General features: G+C 46.5%; 1 protein-coding gene across 2 annotated transcripts in view; it reads right to left on the reverse strand.

Moving 5' to 3' along the window:
* The window catches only part of LOC106656300 (protein tweety), a 42,919-nt gene extending 35,249 nt beyond the window's left edge, over positions 1–7,670 (reverse strand). The window contains exon 1 of one of the 2 annotated variants that reach the window (XM_014377189.2): positions 6,217–7,670. The gene's annotated coding sequence lies outside the window, so the exon portion shown is untranslated. The remainder of the gene's footprint in view (positions 1–6,216) is intronic. The other variant, XM_014377188.2, reaches the window with a different exon arrangement.
* Positions 7,671–8,483: the final 813 nt, after the last annotated feature.

Consider the following 8,483-nt stretch of genomic DNA (forward strand, 5'->3'; position numbering starts at 1 on the left):
CTACACCGCCACGCCTGGCCCTCGTATAATACACAACAGAAGCAGAGATGCAAGTTGGAGATAACATTGCGCGCGCGAGCGACTCAGCTGCGCGCTTTGAGTCTGCCTGCGTATATAATAATATATACAACGAGACACAGAGAGACAATCTGCACAGGAGCGCGACGACTACGACGACGACGACGACGAAAAGTGATTCATGCCAGCGCCCGTTTGAGCGATTGGAAACAACGAAATTAATTTCAATTACCGCGACATTAACGACAACATCCGCTACTGCTGCCGCTGTGCTTCAGCGGCGACATTCGGCTGCTGCTGCTGCTCCGGCGACTACTACTAGTAAACGGAGCAAAAGAGAGGCTATATCATGGCGGCGCGCTGGAGGAAATAAAATTTATAAGCAAAGTTTTACTCCGCGACTAAGAGCAGCGGCAGCAGTGGTGGCTGCAGCAGTGGTGTATGAAAGCTAGCTTCCAACTGCAAGTACACGCCGAGCCTTTTTCTCTTTCTCTCTCTCTGTACTGCTGTTTCCCTTCGCTTCTTTCCCCCTCGTGCGCGTGGTCTATGTGTACGTATATTGTGTACGTACACATGTACTGTACGTATATACGTAGCCGTATTATGTATACCGTGGCTGCTGCCGCTGCGTTGGCGCATCTCCAAAGTTCCGATCGGATCTTCACCTATAAAAGTTGCTATACGCGCGCACTGCAATGTGCATGTCGTGGGTATAGTCTGCTGCATGTGCGCGGCGGCTGCGCGTGAGCACATGCACATGGAAAGGCGCGCGCGAAGCACTGCGAAAACCGAGAGAGAGCCGAGAAAGAGAGAGAGAGGAAAAAGAGTCAATGACCGTGGAAGGCGCTGTTTTGTCCTCCAGCAAACGTTTATGTACATAAACTTATCTCTCTGCTGCAGCAGCGCGCTATTATACGCTTGCACTCTCGACTCCGATACACGCAGCAGCAGCAGCACAACGTGCTGCAAAATGATCCTATTGTTTGGATGCGAATTCAACAAAGTCATAACTACTCGGCTGCGGCCGACGTCGAGTGTTGCATAGGAGATTTAGAGCGACAAAAAAGTTGACGAGTCGTGTGGCATTTTTGGAATATCGATTTTGCATCGATGTATACATCATGGGCGAATTATAAAGTCGATGATAGATGGCTGCTATCCTCGAGTCAATTTAACCCGATAACGACCATGTCTCGAAAGCTTTGACGCCTGCGAGAGCATCTTGACATTTTCGAAGTAAAGAGTTAAAAATCTTAGAGTAAATTACTGCTCCGTAGTATTGACGATGAAGAATTCAAGAGGTCTGCTCGCAAATTATTACGTTAGCTATATATCATGTGACCGACAATGCTAACTTTCTCACTGTCACTGAACTGAGAAACTTTTTGGGCTCTTTTTCTCTGCGCCACACCTGGCGCGCGTGCAAAAACTCAAAAAGATCTCCCCGACGTATAATATGAAGATCGAGACCAAAAATCAAAAAACTATCCGTCTACTTTCCGAGCTGTCGGAAGAGAAGGTTTACTCATTCGGAGCTAAAACCCATCCATCAAATTCTCTTCCCATGTCAGCGACGAACAAAAATTTTTTTCTCATGAAGCATTAAAAAATTTTCACCGTTGCTGCATGGGAGATATCTTAATGTTAGGCCGAATTTGGGTCAAGAAATTTAGTGGAAAAATTCCTCGAATGCAATGGAAAGTTCGACGTTATTGAAAAGTGTATTCAAATTCGCGCGTGTGCATGTATGAATAGAAGCACGTGGCATAAACCTGAAGTTTCCTTCGTCGAAGTTCGACGAATTCTTCTTCATCGATAATTTTTCTTCATTTAAACGCTACAATCGCGATCCACTGTCATATTTAGTTTGGAGGGTTAATTGTAACCAAATATGGCAGGAAAGCGAACGATTTTGAAATTTCACATTATTAGTTACTGCTGATAAACATCATTTTATATAAACTATAAATCGCGCGACAGTCCACACAAAAAAAGTGTCCACGCAGACACAAACGTCGCATATAACGTTTCGTTGAATGCACTCGTTTGCGCGCGCTCGCGTATTATAAACTATAATGTGCTACGTGAAATTGCCGGATGAAAATGATACTTGGCAACAAACAAGAAAGCGTCGACGCGAGCCTGTTGGTGACGTTAAGGGGAAAAAATGTTGTTTTTATTCCATTAACGTCGCTCGTCGTCGAGAGAGGCCTGCAGTGCAAGCGCGTTATATATTAAAGTTCAGGCCAAAGACAATCTCGCGATTAGTCGCGCTTCTTTCTCTCGCTCTCGCTCTTAGCTCCTTAATTCGCGCTGACTCTGAAATTCAAAATTCAGCAATGCAATATAAAGAGAAGATTACGTTCAATTATAATGATAAGAGACAAAAGAATTGAGAGAGAGAAGGCGAGCTGGCTCTGTCTCACTCTCTCTCTCTCCCGCTCGCTTCTTTCGTGACGAGTCACTCGAGAGTGTACAAGTTGGCACTTTTAGAACGGGCATAATAACCTTATCAATCGCGCGACTGGACGCTCGAGTGAAATGTTTAACATAAAAAGTAAAAGAAACAGAAAGAGTGAAAAAGAGAGAAAGAAAGAAAAATCTGCCATCTGCTATCGCAACGCAGCTGAGTAGAGAGTCGATGCACGCATGAATGCGACCGTCTCGTTCTTCTTTTTTCTCTCTTTTTTCGTTCGAGATATAATATATGCGTCAAGACTCTCGAGAAGCAGCGACGGAAAAATAGAAAATCATATCAGATAATCGTTGGTCGTATATATATATAAAACATGACGATGACTTTGAAAAGAAACATTCCCTTGTGTATACGTTTACTACGAAGCTGCAGAGAATCGAATAGCATGAGCTCGTGCGTGTATGACACGGTCCGTTGGACGACGACCGACGTCTGGCACGACACAAGGTTAATCGAAACTGTACAGAAAGAAGAAAAAAATTCGCCGAAGACCTGCGTCGAGGCGAAAAATTTGACAAAAAAAAAGTATTAATAAAGATATCCGCCGGCTTTGCATATAAAGCTTCGAGCTTTGAATTTTTAAGACACAAAATTATATATTATCGACGTATTTAGCGTCAACGACGACGACGGCGGCATGTTACAGCTCCCAAGTAATCCTAAACAGAAACAGCAGCAGCAGTAGAAGCAGCGATATTTTTGTACGCGGCGCGTATACATAGGTAAGGCGATTACAAGAAGTGTAACGAGAGGCACACAGCGTGTGTGTGTGTACATCTATCGAGGGGGCGAAGCCGTGTAAATAGCTCTGCCCGTGTTTCATCGTCGTCGTCGTCGTTGGGCAAGCATCTTCTCGTGTGCAGGGGATGAAATTAGCAGAGAGAGAGAAGCTTTTGAAGCGAAAGCGACGCGTCGTGAGCGTTCATGCGTGCACACAGTCAAATCATTAGCGCATATTATTGGGTATAGTCAAACGAGAGCGAATTGGCTGCATAATACCCATGGACAGGAGGCGTTAGACTCGAGAGTTGCATATATTATTGTATACATGTTGGGGACATATTGTGTATTATGTTGTACGGGTTATGCAGCGTAAACGTTGCGACGAATAAATGTATGTCGCAAAGAGAGAACGACGTAGGTGTCGCACACACGTGCGAATATTTATACGGAAATGTTGCTATATACGTTATCGGGCGATCGAGAGACAGCCGATCTCGATATATACAGCTTCGTGTGTATATAATAATAACATTGTACACGCGGGGCCGGTTTATCTTGGCAACGGGTAAACTGCTACGACGATATAATAGCTGCCCAATCAAGACAGTGAGAGTCGTCGAATGATAAGTAAACGTGCGAGGCCAGAGAATCGCGATAAAATCGCACAGCGGAGATATGGAAGTTTCGAGCAACGAGATATGCATATGTATAAAAAAAAAGTGGCCCGCTTGCTCGAGAGCTCGATCGACGAGTACAGCATTGTGTATATATTATTGACTCCAAAATCTACGTCCGCTTGAGTAAAATCACGGGCGGTTCGAAGCATACTTATGAGATTTACACGCACATGACGCGCGGCTGACGGACCGGTTCCGTCTTACTAGCGGCTCATCTCGGCGTTTCGAGCCTCTACTCGTGCATTTACTTATATTATGTACCACCAGGCGTCACACAACGCCGAACGCGGAAAAGGAGAAAAGAGAGAGAGAGAGACATTCTTGTTCGTCTGCGTGGCAAGTTAGTGAGAGCGAGAAAGAAAGAGAGAGAGTGAGTGAGTCTTCATCGTCCATGAGGAAGCACGAGAGCAAGTCATGTATACGGAACACAGAAAAGAAACGTATTTAATGTGGCTATTATATACGGCAATAATATTCCAATTAGGGTTTTTGTATGCCGGCTCCGAATGTATTAAATATTTGGCCAACTGCCCCCGCCAGAGTCGAAATAACTGTATACCTATGTAAGCTCTCGCGTAATTCCATAAAAATGTCGCTCTCCTCGAGAGCGAACGCACGCACACATGGTGGTATATGGCACGACATCCGGAGTCGATTTGCGTGCTGCGTCGTTCGGAGATGATTATTGCATCTCGCGTGTGTAATATAGCACTGTTGTGCTTCGTCAGAGTCTCTCTCTCTCTCGCTGATAAAACGAGAAAAATAAATAAAAAAGAAAAGGGGGAGAAAAAGAAGAAGGAAGGCAATTGAGCCGGAGTATATCGAGTTTGTTGTGACTCGCGTTTGTGTGTGCGGAGGATGTCAGGCAGCAACGAGCGATAAAGTCAATCGTATAAATACGACGTGCATCAGTCGTCGTTCTCCGTTTTACATATAGCTCGTCAATTTTCATCATAATATTATAAGCTCGGGTTTTCTCAACTGCTCCGACTACTTCCGCGTGCGTCTGTCAACGCACGCGAGTGTTTTGTTTTTCTAAGACGCGTTAGTATTACTTTTTCCTCTGCCTCTCCGCGTCTCCGATGAATGAGTAATCGAGCTCTTTAGCTACTTCTATACTGTACTAGCGCAGAGCTATGCGGAGCAGCAGCGGCACCGCAAATGAATATTTTAAATCATGGTAATCCGCGCTATAGGCTGTGACGCACACCACAGCCACACAGCACCAGCACCAGCACACGGATCAACGCTAGCGAGGACTCGTCGTCGTTTCTCTTGCAGCCGTAGCTCGTGTTGTGACTCGAAATGGTGAGATTGCCCCCCGCGAGTAGCTCTATATATATAATAACAGTATATATATATAGGTAGTGTATAGTGGGTGACTGACAACTCTGTATGTATAAGCTGTCGCGCGGCGCAAGCGCAAGCGCACCACACCAGCGTCGCGATTCTCTCAACCCTTATGGTGTACGTGCGTTTGTGCACGTGTGTGTGTAGGTGTACAAGCAAGTAGGCACGGGCATGGGCGAGAGGAGGCAGCAGAGCGCAGGGAGAGCAGCAGCAGAGACGCGCGCTATCGATCGGCGTTCGTTCATCCCCCGGCGCTCTGGCGGCTGCCGGTGCCTGCCTGCTTGTGCTTGCTCGTGCCACAGCGATGCCTATAGGTTGCCGCCCGCCCGGTATATTACATACATCCCGCTTTTCTATATATATATATATATATAAGTATGGCACGCACGTCGCACAGCAGCAAAGAGAGAGAGAGAGAGAGAGAGACCTTATACCGCCCTCGCCTCGGTACCGTGAAGCTAGAGCGACCCCCTATAAATACATGATAATAGATCTATACTCTGACTCATAAAGACAGTATCTCTCATTGAACTCGACAATGTCCGAGTTGCTGTTGTATCTACCATGCACGACACTATTTTCGTTGCAAGTTTTAGCCTCACGCGACAGCCACCAACAAACCCACCCCGCGCGCGCCCGCGACCCTGCTTTTTGGCACTATGTACGCGCGAGGCCACGGCACACACGCCCATTGCATCCAACTACACCCCTCTCGCACGCTGCTACTGCTGCTGCTGCGGGGCTGTTGTTGTCGTTGTCGTCGCTGCAACCAGTAACCGTGATGCGGGCTGCAGCACATTCGGTAAACTTGGGCCCAACCACAGGCAGGACTCTGACTAAGGGGTCTCTACTATTCGAGTAAAAAAGGATACGAAAGGCAAAGCCTCGCGATTACCCTCTCCCTGAAACTGATAATCGCCAACGAGCGTGCACAAAGAAAGACATCATCGAAGGAATGCACCGATTACTCACCTTTGGGGCTGTTGGAGCCTCGCGCCTATAATTGCGAGTCTTGAATCGACTCTGCTCTGCTCGCCCTCTGGGCCCTCGTTGCTCTTATTGTTGTTGTTGCTGTTGCTATCGTTCTTTCTCTCCTCTCCTCTTCTCTACTATAATCTCTTTCTTGTTCTACTGCTGTTGCTGATATTTACTTCGTGCTACATCCGCAGCTATGCTGTCACTCTCGACAAAGATGACACGTATAGACACGGCCGCAACAACTCCGAAGCTGAGCTTCGAGCACGATTATTATGATTAAATAGCACCAACACACAATAACAAGAACCAGAAAAACAAAACAACAACAGAAGAAGAAGAACTACCCACGGCGAGGGAACGAAAAATTTCACTTATTTCACGAACGCGCACCAAATCTCTCTCGCACTGAATGCAGCCTTTTCACTCGTTTATGTAAAATAATACACGCCTTCTTGAGATTCGACGAGGACTGCTACGTTGCTGCGCTCCTTTTTTCCGGGTCCGCGCGTTCTTATGCCGCTGATAATAATGAAAGCCGCGACGATGCTGCGTCGTTGTACGCGTACATGTAGTATGTTGGGTACCGTGTATGTATGAAAGCTACATACGCGTATGTACGGTCGCGCAGTCGGCCAGCAGAGATTTTCTCAGCCTATAATAATATCAGAGCTGCTCTCGGTGTAAGCGATACATGAAATAACGACGATACGAGATATTTTTGTAGGAGCGCATCGCGTGTAAACGTCTGCTGCGGCTGCTTCGGACTCCGAACACACTCACACACATACGTGGAAATTCGCGGTGTGCTGCACTGAACACTTGCTCTCCTGTCTTATAATGTGCTGTGTACGTATATATATTTATATACAATGTACTCGGCACCAGAGTGTCTCTTTAATATAAACGTACAGGTATAGCGCGCACACACACACGCGCGCGCACAATCGTCGTAGTAGTCGCGGCACGCAGCACACGGCTTTTATTGTACTACTACTACCAATACTATCCGCGCACTATTGCCTCACGGTATGACAACTACACACAACACGCTCGCAGAATCGATCAATCGATGCTGATATAGTAGTCGGCTCCTGCGTGCGTATCTTTCGGAGCGCACATTCGACCATGAAAGTCGACTTTTGCCCAGAGTCTCTCTCACTCGCTCTCGGTACACCGTTTCTGTGTGTACATGTAGTAAACGAGCAAAGCTTGTTGTTGAAGCATAGGCCAACGCTCGAAGTAACCCTAAAAAACTGAAACTCCGAAATTGACTTTTCGTGTTTGTATTGTTATATATAAATGGGTATGCGAGTGTGTGTGTGGTCGTTCGGTCGTCTGGTCGACACTCCGCGCGGCGCGTCCGGCGTGTATGCGAATGTAATATGACTTACGGCTTAAACGCAATGGATGTTTCAGCGCTCGACGAAGAGCCGAGCTCGACTGAGCTGCTGCCTCTCGCGTTCTCTCTTTCTCTCTCTCGCTCCTTCTGCACTGCGCGAACTCTGCGTTAAAGGAAGAGGGGGGGGGCTCTTTGCGCTCGCGATCATCGGCACGGCAGGCCGCAAAACACGAGCGGCGCAGGCAACGATTCGAGGCCTCGAGATCGGAGTGAGAGAGAATCGAGATATATCGCCAGCTGCTACTACTGCTATGTGTTAAATGCTATGAAGCTCCGCGAGCGACGAGGGCAGCAGCGCTCGTGCGGGCCCCGCGCCATACAACTTGCCTTTCACCGCGCGCCACACCGAGCAACTGCCATTTTGCGCTTTCGACTATTTTTGCGGTCTTCGAATGCCCGCCACATTCGAGTAATCGAATTCGCAAGCGACTGCGGCCTGCGGGTTCACCAACCCGCGCGCGACGACCTATCGAACGTTCAAAAAATTGAAACCAAATCGAATGTAGACAAACTTGATGTTCGGAATTTGGATGTCAACGTCAAACTTAAAAGCTTTTATCTTCCTTATCTGAGAATTCGATAATCTTTGCTTCGATCTCCTATTGATTGAATAAAATATATTACGATTCAAAACATTTATACTGTATTATATCCTTATCTATTGTGGCATACTTACAGCATATTTGATATAGAATCAATCAATTTTCAAAAAACAAACTTTCAGGGCTTTCATAATATTACGATAGTCATTTACTTCATTCACTCTTGATGTTTATCGATGTATTTCTTTTCATTTCCTGCAGTATATCGTGCACGAATGAGATTGTTTTTTTTTATTACAATTCATGCTGCGAGTGCGACA

The sequence above is a fragment of the Trichogramma pretiosum genome, unplaced genomic scaffold (assembly GCF_000599845.2).
Source record: "Trichogramma pretiosum strain Unisexual culture from Peru unplaced genomic scaffold, Tpre_2.0 scaffold4, whole genome shotgun sequence".
In the NCBI taxonomy this organism is placed as follows: domain Eukaryota; kingdom Metazoa; phylum Arthropoda; class Insecta; order Hymenoptera; family Trichogrammatidae; genus Trichogramma; species Trichogramma pretiosum.